Raw genomic sequence first — 14,888 nt, 5'->3', positions numbered from 1 at the left:
TAGCCTTTGCACAGCCTTAAACAGCTGGAGTCAGAAAATTGGCTTTCCGAAATAAGGCATAGTCGCAGTAAAACGAATAACAATTTTTAAATTGAATTTCGAAAAACTTGAAAATTGAACACAAGATAAAATAATGAGAAAATAGTGTAAAGTATAAGCTATTTTGAATTATTTAGGAAGGTTTCATTTTGTCAAGGAAAAACGTTTCCAATTACAGAAATGATAAAATAAAGATTTATTTTGCTGTAACTTTTTACTGCTACTATGCCCTGTTTCGGAAAGCCAATCTTCTGACTCCAGTTGTTTAAAGTCTAGAACTTATCTAAATCCCGAGCTTGGAAACCGGCCCTTAAACTATCCGTTTCTGTTCAGCAGACCGATTAGTGGTTTAAACGGCCGTCAAGTTTAAACACGTTAACTCTAGACGCAGTTTAAACCGAGCATTTGCATATGGGCCTAATAATATGGAATCAGCATACAGATCCACGGTTTTAACTCGAGTTTAAACCATTGATGGGTTAAACGCAGTTTAAATCAAACATCTGCATACCGGCCCAAGAAACAGATTTAAGCATAACGTCATCTGATAAGGTGCGTACAGATATACGCGCCGCGAACATGAGCAATTCACTTTTATACAGCTGACTATATCTGTATTTTTACAGAAATGGTGAGATACAGATATAAAAAGCTTGGCATCAGCTGATTAAAAGTGAATTGCTCATGTTCGCGGCGCGTATATCTGTACGCACCTATAGAAAGCGTACGGCGTGTGTTTGTGGCAAAGCCGTTACACAGCTTTAGACTATTTTGGTATTCGAGACTATCAGCTTTGATTTGATTTTTTAAATTAATTGACCAAGCGAAGTGAGGTCTAAGATTCAAGTCGACGGTTTGGCATTTCTCTTAATGTTTAAATGTTTATATGTTGCGCATTTACGGCGAAACGCAGTAATAGATTTTCATGAAATTTGACAGGTATGCTCCTTTTTTAATTGAGCGTCGACGTATATACAAGGTTATTGGAAATTTTGCATTTCAAGGATAATATAAAAGGAAAAGGAGCCTCCTTCATACGCCAATATTAGAGTAAAAATCAGACTATAGAATTATTCATCTTAAATCAGCTGACAAGTGATTACACAGATGTGTGGAGAAGCCAGTCTATTGCTGTATTTCCCATAAGGTCTATAGTTTCAATCAGGTACTTGTGGATGAGAATACTGCGTGAGGTCTACTGTTCACAGAACTACTAGTACTCTTCTTTTTCAACTTCTTCTTCTTCTTCTTCTTCGTCTTTTTTTACATCCAAAGATGAAGACGAAGATGAAGATATGACATTGTGGATGCTCCTTGGTATGTCAGGAACAGCGATCTTCATAGACCTGCACGTCAACCTGGTGTCCCAGAGGCATGCGCGGAGAGGCACGAGGGCGACTGCACCAACACGACAACAGTGAGGCGACCAGCTGCTAGACAATGGAGGGTTGGTGCGGAGACTGAAAAGGAGGAAACCGTTTGAACTAGTGTAGTGCTTTTTCTAAGTAGTGTCCAGTGAAAGAGTAGAGCTGTGGAATATAGTTTTTAGTGCAGTTGATTAAGTGTACATTTCAATCCAACAATAGAAGTAAGACTTTCTCATGAGAAATTCGCTGTTTATTTTTTAAGTAGATGTTAGGATAGGAAAAAAATTCATCAGTCTTTAGGCTAGGGGCCGGTTTCCAAGCTGGTTATTCAGCTAAGTTCTAGACTTTAAACAGCTGGAGTCAGAAAATTGGCTTTCCGAAACGGGGTGTAGTCACAGTCATAGTAAAAGCATAGAGAACAGATAGCATAAGAAGATATCCCAGGGTGTTTATGTCGTAACTTTTTTTGTTATCTCAAGCCGATAGTCCACGTAGTTCTTTGTCATAAAGCTATGTGACGCTGGCAGTCTCTCTTATTGTGCCGTTCATACACTCTCACCCGGCCAAAGCAGTAAAAATCTACAATAATCGGCTTGAGTTAACAGTAAAAGTTGCGACATAAACGCCCTATACCATGGGATATCTACTTACGCTATTGTTTCTCTATGGTAAAATTAAATTTCGAAAAACTAAAATTGAACACAAAATAAAATAAAGAGAAAATAGGGTAAAGTTTCAGCTATTTTGAATTATTTAGGAATGTTTAATCTCGTCAAGGAAAAACGTCTCCAATTATATAAATGAGGAAATAAAGATTATCATAGAAAGTGCGATTACGCTCCGTTTTGGAAAGCCAATTTTCTGACTCCAGCTGTTTAAAGTTTAGAACTTAGCTAAATCGCGAGCTCGGAAACCGGCCCTTATTGATATGCTGACCAGAAACGAATTGAACGTTCAGTCTTAACGGCTTTATTCGAGCACAACTATGAATTGGCTGACATGATTCACTTTCCTCTTGTTATAATTCAATAATACAATCATAAAATGCTTGTATTCATGCTTGTGATCACATAGTTCACATTCCGCTTATATCCAATCAGAATTTAGATAAAAACTCAAACATTAATAAGTTTGACTATGATTTGGTGATTATGTGAGAGATAATGAATATTCACAATAAATTATTTTCCAATTTTTTTGAACATTTATTTTTTGAGATTTAATATAAACAGTCAGGGGAAGCAAAACTATAAGTTGGCTGACTTGATTCCTTTTATTTCCAATTAGAATTCATATTAAAATGACAAAAATAATTATTTTTACATTGATCATATGATTTTTTGGTGAGTATTTATAAAGTTCAAAGACGTATGGGAGAGATAACAATTCTTCATCATCATCTTCTTCTTCATCTTCATCTTCTTTTTCATCTTCATCATCTTCATCTTTGTCTTCATCTCCATATTCATCTTCTTCTTGCTTTTTGTTCATCTTTGGAAGCAGGGTAAGAAGAAGATGAAATTGTGGATGTTGGTATCGTCAAAAACAGAGATCTTCATGGAGACCTGCACGTCGACCTGGTGTTGGAGACATATGGAGAGGTACAAGGGGCGGCTCCACCAACATTGAGGTGCCAGCCAATGGAGGGTTGGTGCGCAGACTCAAAAGGAGGAAACCGTTTGAACTAGCGTAGAGCTTGTTCAATTAGTGTCCAGTGAAAGAGCAGAGCTGGGGAATATAGTTTTTAGTGCAGTTGAGTGTACATTTCAATTCAACAATAGCAGTAAGAGTTTCTGGTGAGAAATTCGCTGTTTTAGCGTATGCACACACCACACCAGTTTATCAAGAAAAGACATAACACGTTTAGTCACATTACATCACATAGTTGCTTATGAAGACATGTTCAATTGCAATGACTAATCGGTGTGTGTTGCTTCATAAGCAACTATGTGAAGTAGTGTGACTAGACGTGTCTTGTCTTTTCTTGACTAACTGGTGTGTGTATATGCTAATTTTTCAAGAGTAGGCCTATGTTAGGATAGGAAAAAATTCACCAGTCTTTAGACTAAAAAGCTATAGTATGTGATGTTTATATGTGATGTTGTCTTTCTTGTTGGTGATGTTGTGTTCCTTGTTGGTGATGTTGTCTTCTTGTTGGTGATGTTGTCTTCCTTGTTGGTGATGTTGACTTCCTTGTTGGTGATGCTGTCTTGGTGATGTTGTGTTTCTTGTTGGTGATGTTGTGTTCCTTGTTGGTGATTTTGTCTTCTTTGTTGGTGATGTTGTGTTTCTTGTTGGTGATGTTGTCTTTCTTGTTGGTGATGTTGTCTTTCTTGTTGGTGATGTCTTTCTTGTTGGTGATGTTGTCTTCCTTGTTGGTGATGTTGTATTCCTTGTTGGTGATGTTGTCCTCCTTGTTGGTGATGTTGTCTTGTTGGTGATGTTGTCTTGTTGGTGATGTTGTTTTCTTTGTTGGTGATGTTGTCTTGTTGGTGATGTTGTCCTCCTTGTTGGTGATGTTGTCTTGTTGGTGATGTTGTCCTGTTGGTGATGTTGTCTTGTTGGTGATGTTGTCCTGTTGGTGATGTTGTCTTGTTGGTGATGTTGTCCTCCTTGTTGGTGATGTTGTTCTCCTTGTTGGTGATGTTGTCCTCCTTGTTGGTGATGTTGTCCTCCTTGTTGGTGATGTTGTCTTGTTGGTGATGTTGTCTTGTCGGTGATGTTGTCCTCCCTGTTGGTGATGTTGTCTTGTTGGTGATGTTGTCTTGTTGGTGATGTTGTTTTCTTTGTTGGTGATGTTGTCTTGTTGGTGATGTTGTCCTCCTTGTTGGTGATGTTGTCTTGTTGGTGATGTTGTCTTGTCGGTGATGTTGTCCTCCCTGTTGGTGATGTTGTCTTGTTGGTGATGTTGTCTTGTTGGTGATGTTGTTTTCTTTGTTGGTGATGTTGTCTTGTTGGTGATGTTGTCCTCCTTGTTGGTGATGTTGTCTTGTTGGTGATGTTGTCTTGTTGGTGATGTTGTCTTGTTGGTGATGTTGTCCTGTTGGTGATGTTGTCTTGTTGGTGATGTTGTCCTCCTTGTTGGTGATGTTTTCTTGTTGGTGTTGTTTAGGAAGAGGGTGGACAGGTGGCTGTATCAGATTGGTTGGGAAGCTTCAGAAGAACTACTCCAAACTCGTTATGCTTGGTGACCAACACGACTTCAAGGTTTCCAGACAATAGATTGGTATTTATTTTATCATTGATATAACCGATTTGATTGTTTTGCCTTTCTGGTTTATGCTTTTTTTCATTCTCTCTTCTGAGAATTTCTGGAATCCCTGCCACTGCGGTCTTCGAAAAAATATTGTTTTTTCTTCTTTATTTATTCTTTTAATCAATCAAGGTATTAAGTATACTTATTCCTACATACATATTCCTACATACTCATTCTTAAATATACATCAGCACAATATATTATCTATTTTATAATCAGAATATTAATAATACATCCATAATATAAGTGTATTCTCTATTATTTACTTCTATGAGCAGATTAAGCTTATTATGTATAAAGTGGAACTCCCCCCCTACACACAGATGGATAGTCTAGTAGGGGGATTCCAAAATATGTTGTATTTCTTATTAGTGTATTATGTTTTTTGGAAATAAACTGAATTGAAATTGAATTGAAATGTTTGTTAAAGAAGATAATAGACTGTAAACCGTTTTGATTTTGTGTATGGCTTTTATTCGTCAGGGGTTTGTTAATTGGTAAATTAATTTTAACGAGCTTGATTCATCATTAATACTAATAAAAAACCTGTGGCTTGAAATTCAAACAGGAATTCTTCAGGATTGTGTCGTGTATTGATGAAGTTCGCGTTAGCTTCCTCATTTCAACACAATAGAAAGGAACATATCATGTGAGAAAAAAATCAAATTATTTTGCTGCAATAATTATAGACATTTGGGAGACTTGACCCAATTTCCAGTTTTTAATTAAAAAAAAATTAGTTTGCTCAAAATGAAAAGTTTTAATAACAGAAATCTGTAGTTTAGTACTTAATACATATAATCAATGAATATCAACTAGTTTTACTTACCCATAAAATTGCTACAAATTATTTAGTAAAACTCTGCAAAAGGGTCAAGTGTCCCTAACCATAGGGAGACTTGACCTAGTACCTTGGGAGACTTGACCCAGCTTACCATTTGAAGGATTTTGAGGGATTTGAAGTAAAATGCAAACATGTAAAAGCACATAATGTTCCAGTTTATTGAGAAAAAATAGTTTACACATTATTTAACATGATAAGAGTAATTACTTGATTATAGAATTTCTGTTTTCATCAACGAGATACAGCATAATATATAGATAACTATAAAATTAGTTTTCATGACAGGAGCCTACTAATTACTCAATGTCAGCTGAAAACTTCAATGTAGGCCCAAACTCAAAGCTGGTGACCCGGTCATTTGCATAGGAGAACTTTGGAGGTTCCAGTCGACTCTCTATTTGGTCAATATCAACAGAAGAAATGTCATCCACCTCTGGCCACTTGAATTTGTTATGATTGATCCTGCGGGCAAATTTTATTGTAATTTCTTCATTAGAATTCTCTGTAATTAACCCTACAAATCGCCTAATATTGCATTTCCCGGAGAATTTCACAATATCATCTACATTTACAGTGGGCCTACTATCAGAAATAAAATCAAGAAAACTACAGTCTGAGTCAGAACTGTGCGATAGTTCAACTTCAGGTTCTGATATCTCAGAATCTTCAAAGATTGTTTTTTTCTTTTTCCCCTTTGGTGGTCCTAACCCTTTTGTAAATAGAGCTTTTTTTATTTTTCTCTCTTCTTTAAGATTTTTCTTTTCTTCCCGCTGTTTTGTTTGTATTTCAATTTCGTTTTTGTTTGGTGTATCAGTTGCAACCATTGTTTTGCCTTTCTTTTTACCCCTGTTAGTCAATTTTCTTTCACCTGCCTTTGGATAAGGTAAAATATCTTTAGGACTGACAGCAAATGCACAAGTAGATGGGCCTTGAACTGGACTAACAATTGATGTAGATGGTAAAACATTGCTCTCAGTTGGTGGCTGTCCTGATGGGCCTGCGATGTTTTCTCTCTCAATCAAGCCTAATTCTTCCTCATAAGGTCTATCTGTTACTGATACACACAAAAAATCTGCATCAGTAAATTTGTTTGTATTCAGGGGATAAATGCCTGATGCAGAAAATCCTCTGGTAATGTTTGCGGGTGTAAACGCAAGAGGGAATGCTCTACCAACCATTTCAGCTTCATTGTAAATTGTTAATGGTACACCAGGATTCTCCACTGTTAATCGATTTGAACACTGCTGATTGTAGTAGTTCTTGAAAGCAGAATAGACTGCTACATCTAATGGCTGGAGGCGATGAGAGCAGTGGGGAGGAAATGTCAGTAGCACAATGCCATTTGCTCGTGCATAATCTATGGCCATTAATGAGATGTGACTCTCGTGGTTGTCCAAAATAAGGAGTGTTTTCTTCTCCTTGGAGCACTTTGTAAATTTCACAAAGTGTTCAAGAAATAGGGGAAAGTTTTCCGGTGTCATCCAACCTGAAAAGTGGGCAGCTGCGGCTGATCCTGGTGGAGCGCCAAAAAGGAAAGCAGGGTTTGTTTTCATACGGGGGAATATAAAAAAGGAGGAATACTATTACCTAAAGCATTAACTGAATTACAAATTGTGACAGTCTGCCCTCGCTCTGCAGATATGACATGCCCCACTTGTCTCAACTTTTTAGGAGCAATAACTTTGGGGCATTTCTGGACTGTGGTCACTCCAGTTTCATCTGCATTCCAGATGTTCTCAGGGCCAAATTTCTCTCTAGCCAAAACTGTTGTCGAATTTTCAAAGAAAGCACTGACATTAGTTCTATTAAAACTTGTGGCTCTTGATAGGCTTGTAGCTTCAGGTTTTTTCAATGATAATTGTGGATTCCTATCAAGGAAACCTTGCCTCCAAAAATAACCAGCTCTTTTGTCACGGTCCCGTGTCTCAGGGTACTTTTTTTGTTCTTGACTGCAAGGTCATGAGCTAGTCTATCTATCAGTTTAGTTGTTAAACCGTGATTCATTCTTGCCATCAAATCTAGATATTTAGCAAGCTCCTCTTCTTCTTTCACTGAAAATATCTGACTGTTCTTGTAAGATGATGAAAACGATGTTTCATTACCTGATTGCACTTTTCGAACATATCTTCTAAGTGTATTCCTGGACAACCCATACTCCTTGGCTGTGGTATGTAGTGCTGCTCCCGTTAGAACTTTATCAACAGCTGCTTTCATTATTTCAGGTGATACGTCTTCTCTAGGTTTAGCACCAGTGTTCCTCTTATACTTCTGCGGCATCTGTAAAACCAAACTTTGTAAAACATGTAAAGATTTATAATAAAAACTTGTGGGCCTAGTGTCTTGTAATCAAAATTTGACTAAAAAATCATCTGATTTAATGAACATATGCCTATTCTCTGTAAGAATAAGTTGGGGGACCCTTATAAAAACTGTTTATTGAACCAACTTAAGCTGCATTTACACTATGTAGCAATGTCATTCAACAAAGTTATACATTTTTATATAGCCCAACTTCTTTTGATCTTTACCAATCAAAGGGGAACGTGAAACACTGTCATAATAGTATATTTCGCACCTAGGGCCGAAAATGAGACTTTTCTGGCTCGAAATCGGTTTTCAAGTCCGAGGCCGTAGGCCGAGGACTAGAAAAGATTGAGAGCCGGAAAAACATTTTTGCCCATGGTGAGAACGTTATTTTTCGCCACACAGAAAAATAAACAATATATATATATATGAAAATAATTTATTGTCTATTATAAGCACTTCCGAAAGCAAAAGTGGAAGGTCATAGCTCTAGCAAATCTGAGGTAATCTGAATATCAGGAAATTGTCCAAGTATTTTTATTTTTTATTCTGATTTGTCTAAATAACCTAAAAGATTATGTTCAATTATGTAAGAGGTTGAGTTTAAACTTTTTATTCTATAAATGTTTTAATTATTGAATGATAAACACAAATAATGAAAAGTTTTTGATCAGCTGTTTTAGCACACTTGAAATTTGGCCAATCTGAATGTCAATGGAAGTTTAGGTTAGAAGTTCTATCCTACTCTGAAAATCGAATTATTTGAATAGTTTATAATAATATATATCTTATCTGTATTTTATTCATCCAAATAGAATAATAGTATATTATTGCAGAATACTTTATTGAATTCTAGAAGCATAAAATGATTCCGTTTATCCACTATGTTCCGTGATAAACGCAGTACTAGGAGGTTTGAGGTTAGATTCTATTATACTCTAAAAATTGAATTTGAATAGTTTATAATATCTCATTTGTATTTCATTCATCCAAATAAAATGATAGTATCTTATTGCAAAATACTTTATTCAATTCTAGAAGCATAAACTTATTCCGTTTCATAAACTATTTTGTAAACACGTTCACATCAAATCAGAATCAGCTGACTTCAAGGTTATTTTACAGCCCTAGGGCCGTAAAAATTTTACCGGCCTGGCCAGAAAACAATCACTTTCGGCCTCCATATGACGCAAGTAAACCAGCTCATTACATCCAAGTGGGGCGAAAAACACTTTTCAAAGTAATATTATAACAATGTTATAACACTGAAACTGATTTCCTTTGTAAAAAGTTTTAAAACTTGGTTATATAACCAGATAACAGATAAAGAGAATTGGTCCCAGAATTGAGCCTTGGGGTACACCGCACCTACTTGTTCTCATTTTTGAATTGAAGGTATTCCTGAATCCCTTGTGATTCATATGACTTATTTGAACAAACATTTTCCTGTTCATGATGTATGATTCAAACCACTTGTAAGATACACCTGTCACCCCTAAAGTTTTAAGACGACCAAGCAAAATCCTGTGCGAAATGCTATCAAAAGCCTGTGTGAGATCTAAAAATATCCCGACTGCTTTTTCCGAGTTATCTATTGAGTCAATGACAGATTCGATAAATTTTGTTGCTGCTGTCTTGACTGATTTTCCCTTACGGAACCCGTGCTGGAAGGAGTCGAGAAGTTCATTTTTCTCCAAATATTCAAGAAGCTGGTCAGAAACTATACGTTCGTAAATCTTGGAAATTGCTGGTAATAGAGAAATCGGACGGTAATTGTTAATATCATTTTCATCATTCTTTTTATGTACTGGGATAATTTTTGAAATTTTTAACTGCTCAGGAAATATTCCGGTAATAAGAGAAGAGTTTATCAGATGTAGCAGTGGCTTTAACAAAACTTTTTTGGCCTTTTTAATGATGATGATTGGTACGTCATCGTAACCTGCACTGTACTTACATTTCAAACTAGAGATAATTTTATCAAGTTTCATGTAATCAATAGTTTTGAATCTAAATTCTTGATTAATGACATTTGCATAACCATCACTTTGTGTTGAGTTTTGAGAGTCTCCTATATCTATTTCCTCTTTTGAAAAGTAATTCAAGAAAAGTTCACATATTTTCTTTGGATTAGAACAAATCTGCTCTCCAATTTCTAAAGTTAGGTTTTTGAAAAGTTTATTTTTATTTCCAACCTCCGTGTTTATTATCCTCCAAGTCTCTTTTATAACATTTTTGGAATTTTTTATTTTGTTATCATAATAGTTTTTTTTGCTTTGGATTAGTTTTGCCCTTAATATCCTAGATCTTTCCCTAAGATTAATATTTCTTGTTCTATCCTTGGATAATCTTGCACTATTGGTTTGATGGATGAGTTCTTCCTTATCTACTTTCAACTCTGGTGTTATCCATGACTTTTGGTTAATATTCTGTTTCTCTAACTTTCTTGGAAAATATGTATCAAAGTAATGGGAGAAGGCTTTATTGAAAGTATCATATTTACATTTGACGTCGGAATTAAATACATCAAGCCAAGTTTCCTGACTTAAAGCTGAAATGAACATAGAGATGTTGTCATCAGAGAAGCTTCTACAATATTTAAATATAAATTTATCTTTTTTACTGTTTTTTGCCTCATCTATTTTTATCTCAACAAGCTGTGCATCATGATCAGATAGTTGTGTATTTATTCCAGAAACACTGATTATCGAGCTGTCAATATTTGTAAAAACATTGTAAAAACACTTTCTAACTTATCCATAAATAATTCAGCTAGGAGTGGTGAGAGGGGTGACCCCATTGCCAACCCCTCTCTTTGTTCAAAAAATCTATTGTTAAATTTGAAATAATTATGCTGAGTGCATAACTTCATCAATCCTATCAGTTCTTCTCTGAGTGTATGATCATTTATAGAGGCTTCCATTATTTCCTCAGCTCTCTCAAGACTTTCTCCCACCGGAATGTTAGTGAATAAATTAGTAACATCAAATGACACAAGTTTATAGGATGATAGAACAGGAATATGTTTTATATTGTTGACCAACTCCAATGAATTTTTAATACTAAACTTTGGTTGAAAACCTGTTAATGACCGAAATGTGCTATTCAGTTTGTGAGCTAATTTAGAGCAGGGGGAATTAACAAAAGATACCACTGGTCTTATAGGAACATTAGTTTTGTGTAATTTAGGTTGACCGAAAAGTCTAGGTGGATATGGATTCATAACTGTTAGATACTTAGTTTCTTTCTTGTTAAATAATTTGGTGGTGGTGGTCAACTTATTTCTAATCAAGCTATTGATTTTGGTGGTGGGATTGGAGTTAATCTCAATAAAATTGTTATCAGCAATGAAATGGTTTACCTTACTTAGATATTCGTCCTTATCCATTATTACTGTAGTGCATCCTTTGCCAGCTTTCAAAATCATCAGGTCATTGGTTTTCACCTTCTTCTTTAAATTCTTCATGATGTCCGCCGTTTTTGTGATCTCTGGTCGAAGTTCCCTTGCCTTTTCTTAAAGAATTATGTCAGCACATCTGTTAGTCAGTATTTTGTTCTTTGAGGCTTCCAAATTGCTATCAATGCTGCATGCTAGTCGTTCAAGTTGTTGGTTATCCAAATAGTTATGACTACTGTATTTGTTACCTCGTCCTAGTAACTCTGTCTCTGAGGATGAAAATTGGACTTGTGAGAAATTAGCTACCCTATCAGCAAACTTGTGTTGATGTTGAATGATAGGCCTATTATTTAGTGTCGGATGTTGATCTTTGAGAAGTTTCTGCAGTTTTTTGTTTTGAGTGACTGTTTTCTCACTCAATCTCCTAAAAAGTTGTTTCCTACATTTGTTGTCTAGGAAATCCCACTAAGCCTTGTGTAGTTTACTTGCCAGTTGTATGTGGAGAATATAAATGTAGAAAGATAAGCTATCCCTTATTTTATACCAGTGACTGATCTCCTTCTTAATCCAAAATTTCTGGGCGGTTTTTATGCTCTTCTGTGCAATAGTAGAAGTGTTTTTGGTTACTATTGCCACATACTTTGGTATAACCTTCAGTTTCAAGCATTGTCTATTGAAGAAAATGTTCCTTTCTGCTACTCCATACTTGAGTTTCAATTTAAAATATAACTTCACTTGTTCAGCTTGACTTGCTAGTTTCATTTTTTGTGTAGTTGAGAAGTTGATATTGTGGTAATTATCCATATTGAATGAAAAAAGACTAAGAAATTGTCAAAAAACCACTGATTTATCGATAATTAGAAAGAAAGGTTTCGGTTATTACACCATTCTCAATCTCTGATAAACTAAAACGAAATACAAGAGCAGCAGAATTCATACTAATAGGCGAGTACTGCTATTGGTCGAGGGCATGAACGCCTGCCATTGGCCTAGCTAACAAAATGGGGAATCTAACTTTGCAGAACATTTGATAACAAATAATCACAAGTTCACAGTTAAGGAGAATGTTGAGTTTCTGCATGTTAATAACAAAGGCAGATCTTTGAATATTCTAGAGGCTTTAGAAATAACAAGAGTAATCAAGGAAAATTCCCAGTATAGTTTAAATGACCAGATTCATTTCAACCAGTACAACACTACGAATTTAGTTTTATCATAAAATTGTAAGCATACATTAGTCAATAGTTTTTCCATTTACATATTTGTTTTATTATCTTTCCCACTTGTTTTCTTGGTTCTTATTTTGTACTCAAAGTGAATTTTATTATCATGGCGATTCTGTGGCTTAAGCCGCCATTTTGTCACACCGTTGAGGGGGAGGAGACTGTCTAGCTAGGCCAATGGCAGGCGTTCATGCCCTCGACCAATAGCAGTACTCGCCTACTAGTATAAATTCTGCTGCTCTTGTATTTAGTTTTAGTTTATCAGAGATTGACAATGGTGTAATAACCGAAACCGGTCTTTCTAATTATCAATAAATCAGTGGTTTTTTGACAATTTCTTAGTCTTTTTTCATTCAATATGAATAATCACCACAATATCAACTTCTCAACCACACAAAAAGTATATCTATACAACATTGTTGCAATATTGAATAATATATCATGTAAATAATGTTTGGCAATATTGAGATAATATCAATACAACATTATTACAATATTAAATTAAAAATTACCGAAATATTGCTAAGCAATATTTAATAATATCTATACAACATTGTCATAGTATTGAAAGATATATCATGTAGATATTGTTCAACATTTTCAGATAATATCAATACAACATTGGCACAATATTGGATAATTTACCAAGTAAATATTGTTTAGCAATATTTACATGATATCAATATAACTTAGTCACAGTATTAAATGATAATGTAAATATCGCTCAAGTCTAATCAAAATACCATTGAATTTTTCTACTTGAATCGAAATCAGCAAACCCTTCTTGTTCAAGGATGACATACTTGGTTGGAGTCGAGCTCGAATATGGCTTGTTGGGTATTTAGCTTTTATTGCAAGGGTCAAACAAGTCTAGACTTTGGTTTGAATTCTCCTTGTTGATCAAGGCTGACAAACTGACAAAGAGAGATTATATTAAAATAAATCTAGTTCTTTACTTAGGTATATGTTACAATATACACTGGCTTATACACTAAACTTATTTACATTAAAATGACAGTATTGCTAATTATTCAACAAATTTGACAAGGTATGAAAAATAAATGAATGATAATGCAATTTAAAAAACGATAATATAATATTGTGATGTAACTACGTAAATCGGCCGTGTTTCAGCAAATAGTTGTTAGAGAGAGAAAGAGAGAGAGAGAGAGAGAGAGTGAAAGAGAGAGATTGGATTAGATTAGAGTTATTTATTTATGTATGTTACAATATTTACAGTACTGGCTTATACATAAATTGACGGTAATGCTAATTATTGAACAAATTTTCCAAAGTATAAAAAATTAATTAGAAAAAAATAATTAAAAGAGATAGAAAGAGAGAGAGTGAGAGTGTGTGAGAGAGAGAGTGAGTGAGTGATTGAGTGAGTGAGTAAGCGGTAGAGAGAGCGGGGAATAAGCAAGAGGGGAGGAGAGAGAGAAGTGATAGAGAAAGCGAGAGAAGATGTTTTGTCCTGTATATATAAGTACTCATCCAACTGCCCACTATCCCTAGAACTAAAGCTATTCAACTATAGCTGCAGTATTTACAAAGCAGGGTCCTTCTAAACCTTTCTGGATAGAAAAAGTTGAAAAGTAGACAATGATTCCAATTCGCATCAATAGATTAGAATTCAAAAGAGTGTGACACACCACTAACTGGATTTTTGGCTGAGAGTCTTCTTGCCTTTGCTGGCAGGTAGCCTACTGAAAACTAAATTCTAAACTGTAGCCTAATACTGCTTCTTCGTTTCGAGTTTCTAGTACATCGCAGTACTGTTCCATAATTTGAAGTAGGCTATAGTACATGAACGATACATAGCCTATTTAGTATAGAGTTCACTGTCACTACGTAATCTGAGTTGTGAGTGAACTATTCACTTATATCAACCGTTAATACCTGAATTGGATGAGTCATACCTGTATTGCATAGATTTTTCTAATCTTCTATAAGTTTCTATAATATTCCATAGTTTCTCTTATAGAAACATGATGAATGTTGAGAAATATGAACTTCTGAAGAATGAATTAACGTTTGAAATATTATAAATGCATAATATAGAAGTTTGATTGTAGGAAACGTGTCGCAAATATAATATAAAGGCAATAACATTTTACAGAACACACTACAGTTTTGTAACACTTTTTGTAGGTGAAAGAGGTTGTCACACTAGTTTTTGGAAGATTTGCTGCTGAAACTCTCATAACTCTCTTCCTATCCTAATGTATAGTATCTATCAAGATTATAGTAAGTTTACAGCAAATTAATGTAGGCCTACATGTAAGTTCTAGATCTTCATTCAATTATCTTCCGTATCATGTGAATCACGATAATAATTTGTCTGTTTTGATGTTTTAGAGTTATCTATAATATAGCCTAATTAAGGAAATAATATTGGCTAATAGACAGACGTAGGTGACAGGAAATTCAAGAATGACGTATCATCACACCAGAACTA

Source organism: Nilaparvata lugens, chromosome Y (genome assembly GCF_014356525.2).
Source record: "Nilaparvata lugens isolate BPH chromosome Y, ASM1435652v1, whole genome shotgun sequence".
Lineage (NCBI taxonomy): Eukaryota > Metazoa > Arthropoda > Insecta > Hemiptera > Delphacidae > Nilaparvata > Nilaparvata lugens.
Note: the sequence above shows the minus strand (reverse complement) of the source record.